The sequence below is a fragment of the Poeciliopsis prolifica genome, unplaced genomic scaffold, assembly GCF_027474105.1.
Source record: "Poeciliopsis prolifica strain line A6 unplaced genomic scaffold, Auburn_PproV2 SCAFFOLD227, whole genome shotgun sequence".
NCBI classification, from domain to species: Eukaryota; Metazoa; Chordata; class Actinopteri; order Cyprinodontiformes; family Poeciliidae; genus Poeciliopsis; species Poeciliopsis prolifica.
Window position 1 is genome coordinate 87,292 of NW_026562602.1, and position 24,226 is coordinate 111,517.

At 40.6% G+C, this 24,226-nt stretch overlaps 1 pseudogene; it reads right to left on the reverse strand.

Moving 5' to 3' along the window:
* Positions 1-24,226, reverse strand: part of LOC129357066 (voltage-dependent calcium channel subunit alpha-2/delta-4-like) — a 61,090-nt pseudogene that overhangs the window by 31,063 nt on the left and 5,801 nt on the right.

Here is a 24,226-nt window from a genome sequence, read left to right on the forward strand (position 1 = left end):
GTCTGTCACTAAAAGGGTTAAAAGGTCTATAAATTCTTGAGATTTGCTCTAAATCTAGAGAAATTCAATTCAAACTCGCACTTGTATAAATTCATTACACACACAGATATTGTGTGTATGTCAAGTAGTTAGTTCTGTTAGCTTTGAAAAATATGAAACCCCAAAATTCAGTTTCTCAGAATATTATAATATTGCATAAGATCAATACAATACAATAAAACATATAAGTGAAGAAATAAAAGGTTTTCACGCTTTAATATATTTCTGTTTTTCTTTTCTCCTGGTTGGCAGCTCTAAAAATCTGAGGTTTGAAATCTATATATTTTATTTTAAGGTCATCTTATATATATCTATATCTATATATAGATATAGATATCTATTTCTATATAGATATCTATATCTATTGGATATAGATATCCAAAGCATATATATATATATATATATATATATATATATATATATATATATATATATATTAATATATATATATATATATATATATATATATATATATATATATATATATATATATATATATATATGTGTCATGTTATATATAACAGCCGAGTTCCTAAATGTCAGTTCACATTTCAGACTTACCACTCAGAGGCGATGTTGAGGTCAGGGGAGGTCATGTCATGCAGACCTGTATCGGAAAGTAAAAATATGTAAGTCAGAAAAATAAATCACAGGAAATGATATCAGTTGAAAATCATATTGTTATGTGTTGATGTTCATTCACTCTGCATTTATGACAGCATTCAAGAAAAGTGTCAGATAATTCAACTGAGTTCAACATATTGTTTCATTTCTTATAATGACAATTTACAATATTGCTGGTGTGCAGAACATAACCAAAAATCCTACCTTCTTCCACTGATACATTTCCTGTAAACATCAGACTGCCGTGACCCTTGGTCAGCACCAGGCCAAAACTAATGGGTAAAACGGACAAAAGTAAACTTTATATCAAACAAACAACCACTAGATTCCACTCAAGTTATTGAAGAACACAAGCCACAAATAGGATATTCATCTCATATTTATGGTGGATTTGAATCCACCATAAATATAAAACTTCTCTGCAGCATGACAAAATGAAAAGATGAACTGTGTTATACCTGAAAGGCGTTTCAGCAATGTCTGTGTAGAAGTAATTGTTGATGAGGTACATTGGTCTTTTCTGTTGGATAAAACACATCTGATCATGCAATATTCAAAACAGAAATTGTAATTAAATTGCCCATAGCATGTTTAGAACATGAATCATGTCAATAAACCAGAATAACATCAAAACATTATTTCAGGAATTCAATTCAAACTCGCACTTGTATAAATTCATTACACACACAGATATTGTGTGTATGTCAAGTAGTTAGTTCTGTTAGCTTTGAAAAATATGAAACCCCAAAATTCAGTTTCTCAGAATATTATAATATTGCATAAGATCAATACAATACAATAAAACATATAAGTGAAGAAATAAAAGGTTTTCACGCTTTAACTTAATATATTTCTGTTTTTCTTTTCTCCTGGTTGGCAGCTCTAAAAATCTGAGGTTTGAAATCTATATATTTTATTTTAAGGTCATCTTATGGGGAAGATGGCCTTAAACTTTTTTAAGATCAATTCATATATATATATATATATATATATTATATATATATATATATATATATATATATATATATATATATATATATATATATATATATATATAAGCTGACTGGATAGCTCAATACATAAGGCATCAGTATATCACCCGAGAGGGCAGGGTTCGAATCCAGTCTGGGTCCTTAGGCAAGACCCTTCAAGCTACTGCCTACCTCATACCATGAGAGATACTAAGTTGCATAACATGCCGGCTCAGACGTCGCCCGGCCAAACAAGGTCTGCGTCAGGTGTTGGGGAACCAGAGCACCTTGATGACAAATGGGCTACTGGAACAAGACGGAAATGGGCGAGAGATGAAAATGTGGATCTGTTGGAATGCTACTACTCAAGTAACCCTAGTGAGAGAGGTTACATGCAAAGACTGGGGAAGGAATGGTTACTTCGACATCCCCAGTCAACACTAAGCGCTAAACAACTAGTAGCTCAGTGTTCCAACATCCGCAAACGGCAACTGCTATCACAACTTGAGATTGACGAGATACAACACAAATGCTACGGCAAAAGGGAGGAACCCGGATGTCAGGACTGTGGGGACTTAACTACAAGTCCCCACCCAGTGAGGGGATACACGGCCCCAATGAGCGAAACAGAGCTGAATGAGACAGCTGCTGACCTGAGAGAGAGAATCATGACCCGAATGACAACCAGGCCTCCCCGGCGCCAATTACAACGGCTGAGTGAAGTACCATCTGAAAGTCTCATTGAGAATGTGAATGCAGCATTGAGAACGATCCCTACCAACACCATAACAGAAACCAATGAGCTGATCTACAACTCAGCATCAGTGATCCTTGAGATACTTGGCTATAAGAGCAACCATGAGACCCAATACCCACCATGGAAAAGACGGTTAGAGGCTAAAATCAAGGTAACAAGGAGGGAAGTGAGCCAACTGTCAGAGCTCCACAAGGGTGCAATGAAAAGACCAGTACCCAGAAAGTACAGGCAGATGCCCATACCTGAAGCACTCGAGACTGCCAAACAGAGGCTCCAAGCCTTGTCCAGCCGCCTAAAGAGATACACAAGGGAGAATGAATCCAGAAGGATTAACCGGCTCTTCTCCACTCAACCAGCTAAGGTGTACTCTCAATGGCAGGGTAACAATAACAACAGAGCAGACCCACCAAGGCTGGAGACGGAACAATACTGGAAAGGCATATGGGAAAGGGAGGCATCCCACAACAGCAATGCACAGTGGCTGATCTCTCTACGAGAGGACCACAGCAACCTCCCTGAGCAAGCCCCGGTAACCATCACTGTGACAGATGTCCAAGAAAGAGTCTCAGGTATGAAAAACTGGACAGCACCAGGGCCTGACATGATCCATGCCTACTGGCTAAAGAAACTCACTGCTCTCCATGAGCGAATGGCAGCCCAAATGAACCAGCTGCTACAAAGTGGGACTCACCCTGAATGGTTAACTGAAGGGCGGACAATCCTAATCCAGAAGGATCCATCAAAGGGTCCAGTCCCACCCAACTACCGACCAATAACCTGCCTCTCCACAACCTGGAAGCTCATGTCAGGCATCATAGCGGCCAAGATAAGCAAACACATGGATAAACACATGAGCACGGCACAGAAGGGTATCGGTGTAAATACCAGAGGAGCCAAACACCAACTCCTCGTAGACCGCACAGTTGCCCGAGACTGCAAAACCCGACACACCAACCTGTGCATGGCTTGGATTGATTACAAGAAAGCCGCATACTTGGATCATTGAATGCTTAGAGATGTATAACATCAACAGGACTCTGAGAGCCTTCATTGCAAACTCGATGAGGCTGTGGAAAACCACCCTTGAAGCCAACTGCAAACCACTTGCACAAGTGTCCATCAAATGTGGCATATACCAAGGAGATGCTCTGTCCCCGCTACTGTTCTGCATAGGCCTGAACCCCCTCAGCCAAGTTATCAACAAGACTGGCTACGGATACAGACTCAAAAATGGGGCCAATATCAGTCACCTACTCTACATGGATGACATCAAGCTGTACGCCAAGTGTGAGCGAGACATCGACTCACTGATCCACACCACCAGGATCTACAGCACTGACATTGGGATGTCATTCGGACTAGAGAAATGTGGTCGGCTGGTCACAAAGAGGGGGAAGGTCATCCACACAGAAGGGGTCTCACTCCCAGAAGGAACAATAGCAGACATAGAGGACAGTTACAAGTACCTAGGTATACCACAAGCAAATGGCAACCTCGATGAGGTCACAAGGAAAGGAGCCACAGCTAAATACCTCCAACGAATAAGGCAAGTCCTGAAAAGCCAGCTCAATGGCAAGAACAAAATCTGTGCGATAAACAGCTATGCCTTGCCAGTAATCAGATACCCTGCTGGAATAATTAGCTGGCCAAAGGAGGAGATAAAAGCCACAGATATTAAGACCAGAAAGCTACTAACAATGCATGGAGGGTTCCATCCCAAATCCAGCACCCTGAGACTGTACACGAGCCGCAAGGAAGGAGGCAGAGGACTAGTGAGTGTGAGAACCACTGTCCAGGACGAAACAACTAAGATCCATAAATACATCAGGGACAAAGCCTCAACAGACAATGTGCTCAGTGAATGTCTCAGACAACAGGGAACGGAGGTTGAGGTGCCAGAGATACCATCATGGGAGGACAAACCCCTACATGGGATGTACCACCAGCAAATAACCCAAGTGGCTGATATCAGTAAATCCTACCAATGGCTGGAAAAAGCTGGACTCAAGGACAGCACAGAGGCCCTCATCCTGGCAGCCCAGGAACAGGCCCTAAACACCAGAGCAATAGAGGCCCAGATCTACCACACCAGACAAGACCCAAGGTGTAGGTTGTGCAAGGAGGCCCCTGAGACAGTCCAGCACATCACAGCAGGGTGCAAGATACTGGCAGGGAAAGCGTACATGGAGCGACATAACCAAGTGGCAGGCATAGTGTACAGAAACATCTGTGCAGAATATGGACTGGAAACCCCAAGATCAAAGTGGGAAACACCCCCAAAGGTGGTGGAGAACGCCAGAGCTAAGATCCTGTGGGACTTCCAGATCCAGACAGACAAAATGGTAATGGCGAACCAACCAGACATTGTCGTAGTGGATAAACATCAGAGGAAAGCCGTTGTGGTAGATGTAGCAATACCAAGTGATTGCAACATCAGGAAAAAGGAGCACGAGAAACTAGAGAAATACCAGGGCCTCAGGGAAGAACTGGAGAGGGCCTGGAAGGTGAAGACCACAGTGGTGCCTGTGGTCATCGGTGCCCTCGGGGCAGTAACCCCCAAACTGGAGCAGTGGCTACAACAGATCCCAGGAACAACATCAGACATCTCAGTCCAGAAATGTGCAGTCCTTGGCACAGCCAAGATACTGCGCAGAACCCTCAAGCTCCCAGGCCTCTGGTAGAGGACCCGAGCTCAGAGGATAAGAACCACCCGCGGTGGGTGAGAAGGGAATTTTTTTATATATATATATATATATATATATATACTGGAAACCCTGAGATCAAAGTGGGAAACACCCCCAAAGGTGGTGGAGAACGCCAGAGCTAAGATCCTGTGGGACTTCCAGATCCAGACAGACAGAATGGTAATGGCGAACCAACCAGACATTGTCGTAGTGGATAAACAACAGAGGAAAGCCGTTGTGGTAGATGTAGCAATACCAAGTGACTGCAACATCAGGAAAAAGGAGCACGAGAAACTGGAGAAATACCAGGGCCTCAGGGAAGAACTGGAGAGGGCCTGGAAGGTGAAGACCACAGTGGTGCCTGTGGTCATCGGGGCCCTCGGGGCAGTAACCCCCAAACTGGAGCAGTGGCTACAACAGATCCCAGGAACAACATCAGACATCTCAGTCCAGAAATGTGCAGCAGTCCTTGGCACAGCCAAGATACTGCAGGACCCTCAAGCTCCCAGGCCTCTGGTAGAGGACCCGAGTTCAGAGGATAAGAACCACCCGCGGTGGGTGAGAAGGAAATTTTTTATCTTTATATATATATATATATATGTAATGTTATAGATAACCGTCCAAAGTGTGACGGTTGCGTGGTAGAAAAAAAAGCGAGGACAAGAAACTGGCATAAAAGCAACGAAACAAAAACTGACAAGCAACGATTGAAGCAGAAGCAGCCCTGATGAAGAACTGATTCCAGAGATGTACAGTGAACATACATTTCAGTGTTAAAAATCATTTCTTATTGATCCAATTTAATATTGAATTTTACGATAAACTGAATTGTGGGTTAAGTCAACATGATTAGAATTGCTAATGTAAAAGAAACCTGTTTATTAATCTTCCAGTTTCTGGTGATTTCCCAGTCAGAATAATGTCACTGCTTCTCGTTTTTAGCTCCAGTTTTTCCAACGTGAGCAGAGTTACAACAACAGAACTGGTAAAACAGTCATTGTGGGTGAGCAGGAATCACCTACAGTTATCAATAGAACACATTTTAATTGACTACTGTCATCTCTAAGCAGGATGGTTTAAAAAGCTTTTGTTGTACAGAACTTTCTCACCCCTTTATCCACAGAGGCTCTGATGTTCAGGGTCATGCTGCCTGTCTGTCCTTTCACCATCGGCGTCCTCAGCTGTAGAAATAGAAATACAGATTAGACTAAATAGAAGTGAACGTTACCAAAGCACGACATCTGCATCCACATGAACAATTACTAAGCAAATATCTGTCTGTCAGTCAGTGACTCAACAACATCTCTTCACTTCACATATTATACAAACATATAACACTTTAAAATTGCAATAATAGTGCAAAAATATTCTTCACATAACTAAATCAGGTCCACAGACACAGTCTGTCAGGTCTTTCTTGTTGAATACATTCAGATTTAAATTGCAGCCATTTTAGTCTTAATCCTGGGTGTGTGTGTGTGCGTGTGTGTGTGCATGCGTGTGTGCGTGCGTGTGTGTGTTTACCGTCTCCTCTGTGTCCTCCCACTCCACCTCTGACAGATCCACACTGTTATAGTTTGGCTTTGGCTTCAGCTTCTTGCCATCTTTATACTGTAGGACAGAGGATCACTGTTACTGTGTATCTGAGCTGGAGTCCCTGCTAAAATATTCAAAGGGCTGGCCAGACTTTATTCACCCAGGACAGAAAATCAGGGTCAATTACATAATAAACTGCCTGACATGGACTGAGGAACCTCGTCTATGGCACCTGTTGATTGTGTAAAGATTTATTATGAAGAATTGATATATAAAAGTGACAGACCAAACATAAATTACTCTACTCTTGTGATAACTACATATGTGTATGTATATGTTATTGGGTTATGTTAATGTGTGGCATATGAGTTCACACATTCCTTTTCATTTCCTTCTTCTGTAGAATTTCTTCTACTTTTTAAAAATGCTTTGTGAATTCTTGAACTTTTTCCTTCTGAAATATTGTGTTATTGAAGAGCAGTACACAATATTGCTCTTCAGTAATAGCAGTACAGAACATTTGTTTGGTACTTTGTAATAAAAGAGAAAGCGTAACAAGGGATCTTCAGAGCGTTCAGTTTGCTGGGTTCTCTCCTTTTGCAAAAGCTTTCATAAAATTCACTTATGTTGTCTGTTTGTTCTTTTATTTAGATTCATAAATACCTATCATGTTTATGATAGGTATTTTCCATCATAAAATTGATCTAGTGAATGATATACAGGCATACTTTTGTTTCCATTGACTATAAGTTAATATAATCATTTTACATCCTTCTAGGATGGGTTAGGGTTAGGATCCTTCTGGATAAATGCGTCTCCTCATGTTCTGACTGTATTGAGTGTTGGAGTTTGTTGTCATGAATGTGCTTTGTCAGCATAAAGTAAGAAAGGAAGGCATAAATGATCTGCTTTTAGAAAAATAAAATAAAGACTTTGTCTGACCTGTTGTGGTCTTTGGCCACTAACTGGAGAGCATTTTAAGGTTGCCTTAAAGTCTGTTCTGTTGCTAAGCAGTGAGTGACAGTTTCTTACATCTTTCTATTTCTGGGCACTAAGTTTGGATTTAGTTTGATGCTCGGCAGCACTGCTTTATCCATCACTGTGTCAGAAAACAAAGTGTTATGAAGCTGAACTCACCAGAGGTCGGAGGTCAGGATGAGCAAGGATGTAACCATTGTTGTTGAGGAGGAAGGCATAGCCATGCGGTCCCAGCTAATAACACAGAACACTGCTTTCAGCTTTATTCACAAGTGTGTGAATAAAAGTCTTGAAAAGCTGGAGAAATGCAGAATACTCAGCCTCACTATGTATCTCGGCGCCAGTTTCATCACCTCCATGAGGGGAACATCAGTGCCAACCACACCCAGCAGGATGCCATGCGACAGCTGAAGACAGGAGAGTTTACACTTAAACATTATGTTTCAGTGATTCAGTTATTTCTTTCTCTGGTAATGTCAGTGTTTAAATGTCTTCTGTCAATATATGAATATTTTCAACTAAGAAAACTATTAACAAGATCAAAGCTGATTATTTGTTTCTATTCTGGATCGGATGTTGCTATAAATTTCAATGTGTGCAAAGCAATAAGTTAAACATCTTTTAACAATTTGTAACATTACCTTTCTTATTTATTTTATTCGCTGACAGTTTTAAACCTACTTTACATGATTTCTAATGTCCACATATTGTTTTTGTGTCTTTTATGTTTTTTATGTTAAACATGACAAAAAAGCTATTTTTTTCAGCCATGCAATAATGGTGTTAAAGTTCATTTATCAATTGTTCAGAAGGGTGATCCATTATAGTTTACACAGAAATATGGATTAAATATTGAACCGCTGATCAAATAAATATGAATCTGATTTTTACAGAGAAAGTCATAGGGCGAGTTGTTGAACTGACCGTTTCCTTCTTCTTGCTGAAAACCGGCATGGCCACCGAAGTCATCAGCAGCAGACTCTGAGCTTTGGTGTAGAAAAGCTACAAGACAACACAACATGATTCCTGATTAATTCAACTGAGTTTATATATGTGCATTTTCGCAACAAGGCGTTTACAAAAAAATATTATTTCAGAGAGCAGAAAACTGATTGACCAGATAGCATCATGAAGCTGATTTCTTTTTAATAAAGGACATTTTAAATACATGATGACAACTCTGCCCATCCCAGCCAGTAGTGTCCTTATGTCACGTCTGTTATTCTGGTTATTTTAACCTGAGAGGGGAAACAAACTAAAAAATGCATTTTAATATACACAGTTGGTGGCGTAACTATTTGAAACAATTTTAATTATTCTAAAAGGTATAGTCCAGTATATATAGAGAGGTGGACAATATGGCATAGAAACTCAATATAAGTATGTATCAGTGTTTTGCTGTAAATACTTGAGATACTGTCAAACTGATGATTTGACAGTTTAATGTCCTGTTTAATTCACAGTTTCTTCTTAAACTGTGAGTTGTGGTAGAAGACAATCCAGAGCGTCAATATTTTCTGCATTCCCAGATAAGTGGAAAGTAAATAAGTTCTTTTCAACAGAGGTTTGACTGAATGCTTAGAATTCAGATTGTGGGAACTTTACAAGCGGACAGTAACTTTTAACATAATAAGCATGTTGATAAATATTTGGCTTCTACCATAATGGAAGAAATTAACTATGAGCACAAAGTTTGCAATAGTATAAAATATTTGGCCAGAACTGAGAAAAACAACTTGAAGAAATCAATATGACAGAAATGCTCAACATTCATCTCAGGAAAAAGCCTTTATCGTTTTTTTTATTTATTAATTTTTCTCCTCTGTGTTGGGAAGCTGCCAGCAGGTTCATGGGAGAATGAGTCCAATTACAGTTAAGGAAGCAGACAGATGGACATGAGGAAGATGAAAATGAAGATGATGAGCAATGTGCAACATGTTTGGGGAAAGGACACTGTGGACGGCTCAGCTTACCACCGTGTCCATATAGGCTTCTGTCCAGATGATGTCATGGTCATGGTTGATAACCATTGGTCGACTGAGCACATGCAAGTACTCCATGACATTCTCCTGAACGTCAGCCAGAGTTGAGATGTGTGTGTAGTAACCTGACAAAATCACAAGATCATAGTCTCTGTGACTGTACACACTCACAGAGTGCTAAGATCTAACAGCCATACACACATACACACACATGCACACACACACTGGACTGACCCTTGTTGTTGCAAGCAATCCACTTGGTTTTTTGAGCAAATGTCATCTCTCTACCAATCAGGTAAGTGAACACTCTGACCTAAACAAAGATAATGTTTATGGAAAGGTGTGTTTTATACAACGTTCATAAATTATGTTGTGCTGAAGATGTTTTCAACTTTGATATAGAATCATGCTCACATAAAAAGTACAGTTTTTATATACTTTTTATATACATAAAAGTACATAAAACGAGAAGGTTTAGGGAAAACACTTCATCCATAAAAATCCAGGTCAGTGAGCTTTTCTAAATGCCAACAATGTTTTTGCTCTGCTGGATGAGTTGGAAACCATGAGTGTACCTTTTATTGTCACAAACGTAGAACTTCATAAACATGATAAACATTTTCCTATTTTGCACATTATCAACATGAAGTTAGATGCATTTATGTGAAAGATCAACAGAAGTTGTGAATAATTGTAAAGTAGAAAAGAAAATACATCATCTAACGTCTAAAAAAGAAATCTGAAAATCCATTCATTGATGTTCTGAAAAGGTAAAACATTAGTTATTTCAGACATCATACTGAAACAGCGCTTTAGGCACAGCATTAAGAAAACGCCATGCATCCAGAGGGGGTTAGGGTTAGGGGGTCACGGTCATTGCCCTATTACCAACTTTCAGCAAGAGTGGAGACAAGGGCAAATATAGAGCCTGCCATGCATGACCCTTTTACTGGAGGTTTCAGTGTGGGTTACTGGATGAACTTGGACAGTGGTGACACTGATTCCATGTGCAGTACATACCAAAACAGATCTTGGAATAGATAAAGCCCTAACCCCAATCCTGACCATCAAGTTTATGGAATGGTCCTGACCTCAAAACTGGGAAGATGTGCAGACAATTCTGTTTTAAAAATGTCGTCAGCCTAGTTTGGCAGAGGCAGCAGAGGAAAAGAATGAAGTCATGCAATCTGTGTTCCAAATAATGGGCAATTAAAGTCAGCGCAACAAGAATCTTGAAGAAATTTTAGATGACAATGCAAAGATGTTGCTCAGCTTGGGGGGGGGTTGTTTACATCATTTCAATTTTCATCAAGTTTCATAGTGTAGCTTCCATCATGATTTGAGTTGCCGCAATACATAGGTCATAGCCAAACATTAGCGATTGGGTAAAATCAGATTCAATCGTTTAAAACTTTAACAGAATTCAGGCCTCAATAGTTTCTCCAAAGCCTAAGGTCCAGTGAAGAGGAGAACAAGAGGCTGGTTTGTACCAGGCTCATGAACATCAGTCACTAGGGAAAGAAGGAAACCTTGATGCTAAAATCATATTGGTAAGAACATTATTGAATTCCTTCTTATTTCTTACCCTGCGCTCTGGCCAGTTAAATTCTTCAAACACAGACTCAAAGTCCTCCATGGCTCCATCTGTGATTAGCATGATGGCCTGGTTACACATGCTGCCCTGACCATTCATCCTCGCCTGTGGGCAAACATACAGATAGCAAAAAAAGATGATCAGTAAAACTCCTCCCCATATTCAAGGCATTCCTTTCTGAATGATTATTGAAAAACAGCTAAACTGACTTCCAACCCATTGTTCCAAAAATAAACAAACCTCATTTAGGATCTTAAAGGACTCCTTCATAGCATTCTTTATTTTTGCTTCTCCTTTAACATGCAGCTCCTCCACCAGCAGCTTAAAGTGCTGAAAGAGAAATGACACCATATGCAATACTTACAGAATTCTGGCCACATGGCAGAAACTGAGTTTCAGTTGTGATGGTAAAACACATTTGTCACTACTGTTCTAACTTGTGCTCTTCTGTTTCATTCAGTCTGACATTTAGAGATGAAGACATTTTGTATGATAATCTTTATAATATTACAGTATTACTCTGATTGCACTGAACAGCTCCATGGGTCACTGCTATTCTGATGCTATTTTATAATCACAAAATCAATTCCGCCACCAGTTGGTATCAAACCGGGTTAAAAAAAACCATCCAATGTGACATCATATGAGTATGGGTCAATTGTATATGAACCACTTTTACAATAGAAATAGACAAAATAGCATATAGCACTAACCTGAACCATAATGCTCTGTGGGAACGAGGCTAAGAGGCTACTAACCATAGTAACAGGCTTCCAGAAAAGGGAGTGAGTGGATTCTCTTCAGCTATTCCAGTTTCCTCCTATAATCTATATATAGACATATCAGCTCAATTTGTCTCTCAAAGTGTCCAAATGACTGATGGTTTCTGTAAGCCTGGATGTTTGTCCCGTGTGTCTCTGAGTTGCCATTAGATGGACTGATGAGCTATCTAGGTGTACCCTACCTTCCACCTATTACCACTGGGAATGCCCCATCCCCTGGAGGTCAGATAACACTCTAACCTAGAGCCTAGAGCTTGACCTGGCATTAGAAACAGTCCATGAAACTGATCTTAGAAGTTGTGTGTGCGCACACTTGTGTGTGTTTGTTAAATGTCAGCTGACATCCATGCTCAGCTCTTTAAACTCTCTAAAGAAGATAATGATCTTACCTCCCTGTTGTCCAAGTCAGCCTGCACCAATGTTCCTCTGAAACATGGCTCCACGTATCGAACATAGTCAGTACTACAGAGAGACAGACACAAGAAAAAGTACATTCAGAAAGCATGTGTGAGACTACTTTCTGAAGGTAAGAAAATAGTCTCTTACATTCAGAGACTACTTTCTTTTTTATATATACTTTATTTTTTAAAATCATTTTAGTAGTTTTCCAAGTACACATACATATGTTGAACAGTTAGACCCCCCTCTAACAAAAATTACAGAGCAACTAGTTTGACAAGAAGTAGTTGAGTGATACTCAACGAAAACAAAAAAGAAAAGAAAAGGCAGTTACATCAATCACACACCAGGGCGTCTTCCAGAGGAGACCTGGAGATCCCTCACAGAAAAACAACATTTGGCCAAATGGTTCTGTCAGTCAGAGGGAGTCACTTCTGGAACAGAGAGTCTTCCACCTATAGCATTTTTAAAAAACACCTGAAAATGTTTATTAAAACTTCCCAGACATGTCTTCATTTTAACTAACTTTTTACTGTGTTTTTAGTGAATGTTTGTTAAATGTTTGTTAATTCTTGATTGTATGTTTATAATGTCTTTATGTTGTTTGGGTCTCCTTGTCTAGGACTACAGATGGAAATTAGCAATTATGCTGTAATCTGGCTCATTTACAGTCTGTACAGAAGTATTGATTGTTCATTAATGTGCACTGTCCTTGTATGATTTCATTTTAAATTAAATTAAAATGAAATCATACAGTTGGTGTCAGGCTCCGGTGACTGCTGTATTTCTTCCAGTACCTGTTATATTTAAAGTGGCAAGACTTAATGAAAAGGTCAGTCTCTGCATTGCATGAATTTCCTCAATTATGTCTTTCCATCCCGAACATGATGGTGGTTCCACAACAAGCCACCTGCGAGTTATAGCTTTCTTTGCAGCTGATAATAGTATTAACAGAAGATATCTATCAGACATCTTCAGTTCTTGGGGTAAATTACCAAGGAAAACCACAGGAAAAACACAGAATAAATTTAAATCCATTTTAGTATTGATTTATTTTATGACTTCCAACCAATAGGGTGCGATCTTAATACATTCCCAAAAAACATAAAAATGTCCTGCAGACACATTCCCTCAGTTCCTCCAGCATTTTGCCTTTTCAGCATCCTTACAATGTTTGTTTTTAATGTTAGGTAACAAAAAAAAAAAAACGCATCATACATTTCCAGAAAAATTCCTTCCACAGGACGGAACTGGATGTGTGAATTACAGAATTGCATATATTTAACTAAACATTATCAGTTATCAATATTTTGGCTTCTTTTTCCCATTTAACCTTAAGATATGTTGTATTACATTTCCTCTCCGTTTGTAGACATGTGTATAGTCTGGATTTTATTTCTTTGAGTGGTTTTCCGTTGCTTGAATTTAATAGGATTTAAGTATACCCGTCTCGCCCTCCTCCAAAAGTTTTACACTTTTATTGTACTGATGTCTTAGATGAAGATAATTTTAAAAAAGTCTAATTTTTCCAGGTTATAGTTATCTTGAAGTTTGTTAAACTTAACTTCAAGTTAAAACTTTTTAATTCACTTTTGCTTGTAATTTCCCAGTAACTTGTTAAGCCTTTTTGTGACCACTGTGTAAATCTCTTATCCATTCTTGCAAAGAGAAAATCTCTGTCATAAGCAGGCCATCTTAAAATTTGAGCACTTCTTTCAATCTTTACTTGCCTTAATATTTTATGCCATATGTCCAACGGTACTTTCAGCCATAATGGAATTAGGTCAGAATCTACATGTTTTTTAATAAAGAAATGATCTCAGAGCCAGAATTGTAGAGGTATGTCACTGTAGGACAGGTCTGTCTCTTTCCATTTAGCTTCACATGTTGGGTCACACCAACCAACTAATACTTTCATCTGTGCTGCTCTATAATAATCCTCTAGATGTGGTAAAACCCATCCACCACTTTCTCTTGATAGTTGTAATATTGAATTTTACTCTCGGTTTTTGTATAGTTCAGATAAAGTTTGAGATTATTCTGTCCCATTGTTGTCATTGTTTGTCAGGTACCTTTATGGGCAGAGCCTGAAAAAGATAAAGAATCCTTGGTAAAGGGTTCATCTTTATTATATCTATTCGATTGTGTAAGTTCATAGGTAACAAAGACCAATGCTGTCGCTCCAACTTAATCTTTGTTGTCAGTGGAATGTAATTGCATTCAAAAAGGTTGGCTAACTGCAGGAATTTTAACTCCCAGATATTTTAGAGATTTATTGTGCTGGTTAAACCTGGATGTTTTCTGAATTCATGATGATGGTTGATAGTTAAATGAGAACTTGTGTTTTCTGTAGATTTGATTTATACCCTGAATAAGTGCCTTGTCTTGAGTAAGGGAAGAAGATTAGGTCGGCTGACTTCTGAGTAAGTTAGCGTTAGAGGCGTATCTTATGCACTGTGCCTTTAATGGTTACACCCATAATATTCTTGTGTCTCTGATGGCCTGTGCTGGAGGTTCAATAAAAATGAATCTAATCTTGAATGCATCTGACAAGAATGAGAGAAAAAGGAGTATTGTTTTTATCTTGAGGGTGTAAGTTCCTCCATACATCTACCAACTTTAAGCATTCTTTTAATGTAGCCCATATTGCTTTTGTCTGAGCCTTTGTAATTTTGCTGGATGAGTCCAGAAAAGGATTTACGTGAATATTCTAGGCTCTCCTGCATATCAATATCCCAGATACGTCTGTTGCAATCATGTCAAAAATATTCCTAATGAATTAACTGTTTCTTATTTCTGGGTGGTCTGTACACATTATGGTCTCTCCATCCTTTGACCAGTCTACTTTCTGGTCCATTTCTGTCCACCACCAACTTTCTTAGTCCACCAGCATATAATATGCACATGTGGCAGTATGCCCTGGGGGCTTTGAACGCACCACACAAGTGCTGGCATTTAATTGGTTGTGGCGCTCTTTGTATATAAAGGGCCCTCCCTCACCTGCCAACATGTGTTTCCGGTTTAGACCTCTGTTGCTGTGCAACGTCAGCCGCGCACTGATGTGCGCTTGACTGATGCACGCTGATCAATGCTTCTTCTGGTAAGATGCTTCTCACATACTTACTGTTTGTTAGCCTAGCCTTAGCCTAGCCTAGCCTTAGCTCAGCTTTAACTGTAGATCCAAGCGGCCCATGCAAACTGCCTGATCCTCCTCCCAGCCAGAGGCACAACACATAGAGCACTTGGTAAGTGAAAAGCTTTTTATCTGCATGCTTTTAGATTCGATGTTTGACATTTACGTTTGCTAGACGCTGCTGTTTGTCCTTGGGCGCTGTTGCCCTGTTGCCCTGTTGCCCTGTGGTTCCTGGCTGGTGGTCCGCTGTTACTGTGGTTATCCGTCGTCGGCAGCCCACCTGTCGCTCTGGTTGCTGGCTTTCTGCCTGCCGTCCTGGTCAGCTTGAACCTGATTCCTGGTCAGCTTGAACCTGATTCCTGGTCAGCGTGAACCTGATTCCTGGTCAGCGTGAACCTGATTCCTGGTCAGCGTGAACCTGATTCCTGGTCAGCGTGAACCTGATTCCTGCCCCTTGTCCAGTGTGGCTGGTTCGGACTGGTGACCAGTTTGGACGGATTCTGCTGGTGCCACTCTGTGTGGTGTCTGCTGCGGCAGGACCGATCCTTAATTGAACGATTACTGCTTGATTGGTTGTGGACTGAACGATAAATATGAAACGAGGCATGTAATTTGAATATCTGTTTTATCTTGACAGGAAAGGCCAGTTGTGTTGGTGGTGGACTTTCCGGGTGGTGGTTGTTTTTTGATTTGTTGCACAATTTTCTTTAGTTTTGCTGCTTTGTTTTCTGTTTCTTTTTTATTTAGGTCACGACCCTGAACTGCACTGCCATCTTTGACTTGAGCCATCACTATTATTTAAATGCAAGTGTTTTTAACATACTATATTTTATTGATTAGAATTAAATGGTGTAATAAAATTATTGAATTTGGTGAGATTGTCTCAAGCCTCATCTGTAGCGGCCTGTGTGCCTTAAAGGTAACTTTTTAAGAAGAATTATTACAATTTTATCTTGATTACAGTTATTTTGAATCATGCCGCTACCGTCACACATATGATATCAGAAGTATAAAGGAAGGGTTGATTGTCTGGAAATTTCATTTTAATGCTCTATAGCAATGGACCCCAAACCCCATGCCACGGCCCGGTACCGGTTCATGGACCAAATGGTACCGGGCCGCGCAAGAAATAATGAAATATATTTCCATGATATGTATTATGTGAGTCTGGAGGATCTTTTATTTTGAAAATCCTTTAACTGGATTCTCTCGGTTATGTCTTGCCGCCAACATTGAGCCACAAGCAGCAAAATGAGTCAGAAATCAGATCAGATTCTTTGGAAAGTTTCTTTGGCCCAGAGAAAAGACAGGAGAATGGATTCATCCCGGTAGGTATTCCCACATTCCAAGCTCACTCTGCATGATATGGTGACCGGATGGATGTTAATGAAGCAATGAAGCTTCAAACTGCTTCTCCACGTAGAGACCAAGAAGCTCCCTGAGCATCAGCAACACTTCGGGTGTCTTTGTCTCTCATCACTCCCAGATGGGAGAAACAAGCTCAGGGCTCCCATTAGTCGTTATCGTGAGTTAAAATTTTCACCAAAGTAAAATGTTCGTTGTGGCGCATCTGTATCTTATTTTGAAGGGATATATATATAATGTTACCATGGTGACCGAGTCAGAGAGAGGCAGAGAAGAGTAGAGCCGAGAGGAGTAGAGCTTGTGCGTCTGGTTCACTCGGCACCATTTAAGGATTGTCGGCCGATTTTCCAAAGTCCAACATCATGGTGTATCAGCACAAAATTGAAGGATCAAATTTTCCCACCCCTTCTAACTAATACTATCTAGATTAGAGACACAAATTTAATTTGATGTCGGCGCTAGAAAAGATTAAAATTTCTAGCTTTTTGCATTAGAAATGGCAAACCTTTGTCATGCTGTCCATTTTAAATAACAGACTTAAGGTCTTTCTTCAGTAATGATTTCAACAGAGGTATTTCATAATGAGTAATGTCAAACAGATCACCCCTTCTACAGTCAATCACTTGTTCAATAGTAGGGTCTGCCACAAAATTTTCAAAATTAAACTTCATCATGTTCAACTAAAAGATCCCAGACAAGTCCCCATTTATGAACTGTGGAGATTTAACAGTTATGTTACACCCTAAACTAACAGGGTGTGACATAAATAAAGAAAACGAGTGCAACTGAGTAAGAACATTTAAGCAATCACTTGCAAAGTAGCTTTGTATTTGTGAATAAGCAGACTTGTTAAAAGTGCATCTCACTGCAATGACGTTGACAAAATCATTCTCTCCCAGTGTGTCCAGGATAGTGTTAATGGTGTGTTTGGCTATGGTCATCTTTAGTCCCTTCATGCTGCCGCTGATATCCACCATGATGATAATATCCTTGGGAGATGTAGCTGCCTGGATATACCTGTGAAACATTGGAGCAAAAGACACTTTTAGATCAACTAGAATTGATTATTTAAATAAAAAAGTATTGTCACATTTTTTTTCATGACACATTTTCATAGATCTAGCAGTGTCCTGGGTCTCAGGTGAAAAGTCGCTTTGTAGCGAAATGTTCAGGGACATACAGTTCTCTGGTCTTATTTGGAGCGCATGAACAGTCACATATGGTGCCATGAGGGCTGCGGTGACCTGGCTGAGGAAACGGCTTAACGTCTTTTAGAGAGGATCACAGGTCCAGGTCGCCGTTCAGACTTCTCACATTCAGGGGAACCAGGTCTCGGTCTGACCAGAACTCTACAGAGCAGTTATTCCTGCTTGTTAAACCAGAGAATCTATTGCCTAAGAACCATTCAAAAGCCAAAATTCATTCTCGTGCCCTGGTGCCCTCCAGAGACACCAGGGCACGAAAGATAATAAGAAATCCAAAAAATGTGAAAATACACATCTAATATTGACGTCCGTGTGCTCTGAGAACTTCATAGAACTCACCAGTTTCTGTTTCTGCTGTCGAAGGCTACCACACCGTTGTTATCAGGAGTCCATTTAATACCTGGCAAAGGTAGTTTACAGTGATGAAGGTTGGGACAATAAAAAAGTAGTAATTTGATACCAATACTAAAATAATCACTTGAGACTCATATCACTGAAATCCTCTGCAACATGAGGTTAAAATATGGGGTGAAAATATTTTAACTTCCTTAATTAGGGCAAAAACAGTAAGGCACAGTTCTGTCTTAATTAATATATTTTCTAAAGAAAATAAATTACTTAAATGTGTCTTTTTTTTTGTAAAATGGGAAACAACATAACGGTATAAATAAGTGCTAGCTGCTAATTGTTTTAATGTGCACTTCCATTTTCCTTTCAATAATACAAACATTACTACTGAGGGAAACAATGAATTATTCTGTGACATAACCACTTTTCAAAACAAACATGCATCTGGTGCATATAAGGGTGCAAATAGAGTATAGTTTTAGAAGAGCAAATATGTTGATGCATTCAGCTGCTGGCCTGTACAGTTTCTGTGATTCTAGAAATTTTGGTAAACATTTTCCTAATTTTTCTGCTCTATTTGCCAGGTTCACTCCAATGCCGTTACAACTAAAGTTTAAAACTCAAGAATTATAGAGAGGGGCACACTAGTTTCTTTTGTAGCATCACAAATTTAGTAGCACATGAACATTTTCTGCGTTAATTCGTTCCAGAACGGAGTGGAGGTTTGAATGATAAAAACAGAGAATTGTATAGTTAGAATGAAAAGTTAAGCATTTGAAAGTTGGCATCTGGAAATTGGAGAACTCAAATATGACTGGGCTGGCTGTGACCATGAAACTAGTACTTACACTAGTAACATTAACATGTCACCAGGGAGATTTAGTACTTCTCTGTTGCAGATACAGGAGCTTTACTGACATTTTTAAGTTAATCATGATTGTTGTGGTGTTTGCTTGTAGCATTCATTCATCTCATATGTGGCATCCTTCAAAATTTAGTTTATTTCCTGCCCATATGAAATTACCGCTAGCAATGCTTTTGTGGACATTGTCATCTAGAAAAGCTCCCTCAATGTTTTGGGATCTTCCTTAGGGAAGACTTTGGTAAACCACCTGCTTCTCCTTCATATCCCAAGATCAAAATTAAAACATACAAGTAATTAAACATTCCTCTACATGTTCTCAGTATGAGATACTTAATAGTTCCTAGAAGTCTTCTGTGTTTTTTTCCCCACATTATTCTAGTTTCATTCTATGTACTGTTTTACGGTTGTCATGGTGGTTGCGGAGCACTGTGGTCAAATGCTGATGTTTTAAAAAGTGCTAAAAAGATACATTTGGAAAACCTTTAAACAAACATATGTTTCAGAAAGAGCTTCTTTGAACCTGATGTGATAATCCCACATCTGAAACAGGCTCAAACAAACATAAAAGAAACTTATTGAAATAAATTTGCAGTTCATTATACTTAGAACCAGGAACATAAAGGTTAAGATAAACTTACCAGGGTAGATTCTAAAGAAGCCATAGGAACTGCCAAAGTACTGCCAAGTAAGTGTGGGATCTCTCAGAAAGTTGTTAATGTAGACATCATTCAAAGCCTCTGAGTTGTAGATGGCATTAAGCAGTTTGGGATCTGCTTGGGAAAATGACAAAATTGTGAGAAAGATTTGGACAATTTTCCTTCCACAAGCAGTTGTGTGATGTGATCCTCCTAACGACCTTTATTGTAGACATTGGTGGGAACCTGGATGTTGCTCAGTTGAGTATTCACAGGCAAGTTGTTAAAATGTTCGTTTTCTTCAAGCGGAAACTCTCCACCCAAGTCCACATAGTTCCCGTCTTCATCCATTGTGTTGATCAGCATGGAGTTGTAATAATCAAACTGAGAGACACAGCAAAAGAAAATTCAACTCTTCTTTACCAATCACTACTACAAATTAAAAAAAAATGTGAAGGGTTTCCCAGAAGAATAAGATGTAGTTCATCTTTTGGTTAAATGACAAAAGAATAGCCATATCACCAAAGACACTGTTGTAGATAGAGTGCCATTTTCCTCCTACAGAGTTTTTTTGCTTTTTTATCACACTTTAATATTACTTGTCATCAAACAGACAAAGATAGCATTATGCTCTCAAACAAGGGGTTGCTAGTTTGATCAATCAATCAAATTTTATTTGTATAGCACATTTCAGCTATAAGGCATTTCAAAGTGCTTTACATCATAAACACAAAACACAAAGGCATGCAACATAGATGGGTCTAGGATAGCTATGGTGCTATGTACTGGGACGTCTTCATAAGAACTGACGGGGAAAAAATACATTTTGGTTTTGGAGATGTTTAGTGAACCTCTGAACTTAATTCTGTGACACGACTTTCAACTCTACAAACATTCTTTAAAACCTTCTGCTATGCCAGATATAAAACAATTTTATTTAGAAGAGAAGCCCTATGCTACTCCAAAAAAAGATAGAAAAACCTGATGTCAATCACTGCATGATATGTGTTAAAGGCAAAGGTAGCACAACCAGCTTATAGGTTTATGGGCCGATTACTTCTTCAGGTTGGGCCTAATTAGAATAACATTACATTACAAAAGTCAGATGGGAAACTTTAGATAAGATGAATACCAGCTCAAAAACACAAAGGGCATTGAGACTCTAGTTCTTCTATACAGAAAAAGATTCTATAGATTCTATTTGTTGCTATTTTTGTTGCAACCAGCAGAAATTGGTTATGTTAGTGGATTCACGTAGGATTTTTGTTTGGACTTCTTGCATTGGTTTTGACCTATTTTCCTCGCAGTGAGCTACAGCTGATGTAATCTAATTTCCGGTGTGAGCTGAAGTTGTAAAGCTCTTGTGTGTCGCAGCCCCAGCTCTGAACCAACGTGTTGTTACCTCCAGTTCACTCACAGTCAGTGTTATTCATTATCTAACAGTGCAGGCTAATTATACCTCTGAGTAACAAATTCGATAGACACACACTCACACATGCCCTTTTCATCCACACACCCACACACGGGTCACTTTTACCATTTAAATGGCACCACATTTTAAAGGAAAATGCTTTTGTGGGTTGAGTAGTAAATAGGTTTTTGTTTACATCAAAAATTTTCCAAGTTGATTCTGTCAAGTACAGCCTCTCCTCTCCTGCCACCTTATCATGGTCGAGGGGTTTAATTGTCCCATGATCCTAAAAGCTATGCTGACTGGGACTTCATGCTCCTGGTAGGGTCACCCAAGGCAGACAGGTCCTAGGTGAGGAACCAGACCAAGCGCAGCCCGATTACCCCTGATGATGAACAATAACAATAGATCTAGAATTCCCTTGGCCGGTCACCAGGGACCCACTCTGGAGCCAGGCCTGGAGGTGGAGCACCATGGCGAGTGCCTCAGGCTGGAATTTTATCCAGGAGAAGTGAGGTGCGGAACTGTCCACTGACCACTACTTTGTGCTGAGTTGGCTCCAGTAGTGGGGGAGGATGCTGGTCAGACCTGGCAGGCCCCAAGATGTTGTGAAGGTCTGCTGGGAACATCTGGCAGAGTCTCCTGTGAGATAGAGCTTTAACTCCCATCTCCAGCAGAACTTTGAACATGTTCCAGGCCAGGAGGGGGACATTGAGTCTGAGTGGGTTGTATTCCAAGCCTCCATTTTCAAGGCACCTTATCGGAGCTGTGGCCACAATGTTGTTGGTGCCTGTTGTGATGGCAACTCTTGAACCTGTTGGTGAACACTTCAGGCGAGGGATACTGTCAGGCTGAAGAAGGAGTCCTATTGGCTCTTTTTGGCCTGTAGGACTGCAGAAGCAGCTGATGGGTACCGGCGGTCAAAGCGGCGTGGGTGGTTGCTGAGGCAAAACTCAGGCATGGGAGTCGGAGAGGCCATGGAGAAAGATTTTCGCATGGCTCCAAGGCGATTCTGGTCTACCATTCGGTGTCTCAGGAGAGAGAAGCAGTACAGCATCAACCCTGTTTATGGTGGGGTAGGTGTGCTCTGACCTCAACTTGGGATATTGTGGGCCAGTGGGAAGAATACTTTAAAGGCCTCCTCAATCCCACAAACATGCCTTCCATTGAGGAATCGGGGCCTGGGGATTCTGGGTCGGGCTGTCCAATCTCTGGGGGCGAGATTGCCGAGGTGGTTAAAAAGCTCCACAGGGGTGGATGTGACTTGTCCTGAGTTCCTTAAGGCTCTGGATGTTGTAGGGTTGTGTTGGCTGATGCAACTCTGCAGTATTGCCTGACAGTTGCCCTGGATTGGCAGAGTGGGGTGGTGGTCCTCCGGTTCAAAAAGGGGAACAGGATGGTATGTTCCAATTACAGGGGGGTTGCATGCTTAAGCCTCCCTGGCAAGACCTATTCAGGGGTCCTGGAGAGAAGGGTCCGTCGGATAGTCGAACCTCAGATTCAGGAAGAGCAGTGTAGTTTTCGTCCTGGTTGCGGAACACTGGACCTGCTCTACACCCTGGAGGCTGTAGAGCAGGGTCCTGGAGGGTGCATGGGTGTTTGCCCAACCGATCTATATGTGCTTTGTGGGCTTGGAGAAGGCGTTCGACAGGCATATTGGTACAGTGTCTGCAGTGGAACAGACTCTGGTCTGTCATGGTGAAGAGAGAGCCGAGTCAAAAAGCGAAGCTCTTGATTTACTGGTTGAGCTACGTTTCTACCCTCATCTATGGTGATGAGCTTTGGGTCATCACCATATCAAGCCCTAGGAGTTCTATGAGTCGATCTCAGGGGTTCGGCAGAGGTCTTCACACAAGTGAAGCTGCTATTAGAATGGTTGGAACAACTATACAGTCATGATGACACACCCCGCTTGGCCGTCACTTGCTGCAGAGGATCACGTGACATTCCTTGGCCAATCAAATGGTGGTGGATACTAGCGGCCAAAATGGGTTGTCAGTGTAGAGAGTCTCAGCACTCCCTTAGAGATAGGGTGAGAAGCTCTGACATCTCAGAGTAGAGCTGCTGCTCTTTCATGTTCAGAGAAGCCAGTTGAGGCTCGGGCATCTGGTCAGGACGCCTCCCTGGTGAGGTGTTTTGGGGCACGTTCCACTGGGAGGAGGGCGCCGGGAAGACCTAGGACACGCTGGCGGGACTATGTTTCTCAGCTGGCTTGGGAATGCCTTAGGATTCCCCTGGAGGAGCTGGAAGAAGTGGCTGGGGAGAAGGAAGTCTGGGCATCCTTCCTGAAGCTGCTGCCCCCTTCGACCAGCGAGGTGAAAATGGATGAAAGAATAGATGGTGTGGAGAGCAGCAACTAACTTGCCTGAAAAACAAGGTTTTTAGACAGACAGATGTGTGTGATAACGAAAAGGAGGATATACTGACCTGCAGTGAACTGTTGTATTCATGGTACAGGTCAGCATCTTCTGCAGACTCTGCTAACCTCTAGCAAGAAATAGACCAGACAAAATAATATTAAATTAAAACTAGACATTGGATGAACAATGTCTAGACCAGTGGTTCTTAACCTGGGTTCCATGGAGCCCTAGGAGTTCTATGAGTCGGTCTCAGGGGTTCGGCGGAGCCTCTGCCGTGGAGGTAATGACACATTGTGTAAAGTCGTGATGACACGCCCCGCTTGGCCGTCACTTGCTGCAGAGGATCACGTGACATTCCTTGGCCAATCAGAACTGCGGGGAATTTAGTCCACTCAGTATTCAACGGCTGTCGTAGTTGGATGTCGTGTGGTTTCTTTCTCGATCTTTTATCATACTAACATGTCGAGCAAAAAAGGAAAGTGATCGCACGAATATGTACAACGTGGATTCACATGCAACATAGATCCCATTCTGTATATAACAGAACAGGATGGGAGT